We start from the raw sequence: 1,563 nt of genomic DNA, 5'->3' as shown, positions 1-1,563 counted from the left end.
ATCAAGTGAATTTGGCTTCCCCATTGACTTTGCTTGTCAGAAGGTTGTAAAAGGGGATCACAATGGCCCTGGGACGTTGGTGCCATTATAAACATGAAACTGTGGCCAAGCACCTGAATCCTGATCTCTGCATTTGATGCTGCAAAGGTCATTAATTGTGAAAAATGGTCCTAAGTTCCATTTCTCAGTGCAGTTGTAACTTGGATCGGTCACTAAATGAATGGTTGGGAGTCAAGGCCTGCCTGTGTATCTCCTCTTGATCAGCTTCTCTTCCAGGAATTCATCTTCTTCCAAGTTCCCATCATCCACTGACTACTCGGCCAAATGGTTCAACCTTGGGAAACAAACCATGGTTAAGAGGTGTGGAAAGGGAACTTCACGAGGACAGTGGTGTCACCCAAGCAGGAAAAGCCCAAAGGGAACATCAGGCCAGCCATAAAACAAACTTGCATAGGAAAAGGAATCAAATAAAAGGTATTAAAGAAGCCCCTTAGACAAAAGCCCAAATAATTAAGAAAAATAGGGAAAGAAAGAAAAGAAAACCCTTACAAACACAAGACATGCCAAATCAGCAAAACAAACAGACAAAAGGCACAAAATATATCACAAAGGAGACAGACAGGAAATTGCCACAAAACAAATATAAGAAACCATTAAGCTATAAAAGATTAGGACGAAACCGATAAAACAATCAAACCACCCCGCAAAGTTTGCCTTCCGCACCCCGCGGAGTTTACCCTCTGGCAGGAAGAAAGACAACCCCTGACAGGATTTAAAACATGAAGAAATACAAACACAAGCACTCACACAAAAGGAGAAAAGGGTATAAAAATCAGGGACTTACCATTCAAAGGTAGCTAGCCCAGGACTGCAGACTTCTCGCTATCTCTCGCCTTCCCGAAAAATAAAAAGGTCCAGCTTTCAAGCAGTTGTCCGTATCCTTGCGCCGGAGCTCTCCCAGTGGGAAAGTCGAATCCTCAGAAGAAAGGCATTTTGACAGCCTTTCCAGAGAGGTGCAAATGTGAATGCGGCCACTGGGGAAGAGACCGGGTTCAGAGGGTCATGTGGATCCCACCAGAGTCAGTTGGGTGGCTGGGGCTTCAATCCGGGGGGGCGGGGCTAAGTTCCAGTCCTGCCTGGGGAGCCAAGCCAGCTAGGAGGCTCTGGGCCAGCCGCTCTCTCAGAGCCCTGGGAAAGAGGCAATGGCAACGGCTTCTGAGCAGCCTGGCCAAGATCTCTGGGCCGGCCTTCCCTGGGGGATTCCAGACCACCTTCCCGCCCAGCTCGCCGAGGCTGAGGGGCCTCTCTGGGCCTGGCTTCCTCCTCACCGGTCAAGCAGCCTCCAAAGGGCTGGATTCGGAGAGGGTTTGGCAGGGGACTGTGCTGTGAGGAGGGGCCACGCAGGGGTCCTGCAGGGCCAGGCGGGTCTGCAGTGGGTCTGCCCCCTCCCCAGTGAGGGCAGGGAGGGAGTGGGGCAGGGGGAGAGGGAGGCAGGGGGAGCCCCTCCCATCTGGTCTGGGCAGCTCAGGTGCTATCAAAAAGCCCACCTCTGAGGGAGGAGCC

The sequence above is a fragment of the Notechis scutatus genome, unplaced genomic scaffold, assembly GCF_049901735.1.
Source record: "Notechis scutatus isolate UNSWTSFEM ecotype Mainland unplaced genomic scaffold, rNotScu1.2 NSCUSCF68, whole genome shotgun sequence".
Classification (NCBI taxonomy): domain Eukaryota; kingdom Metazoa; phylum Chordata; class Lepidosauria; order Squamata; family Elapidae; genus Notechis; species Notechis scutatus.
Note: the sequence above shows the minus strand (reverse complement) of the source record.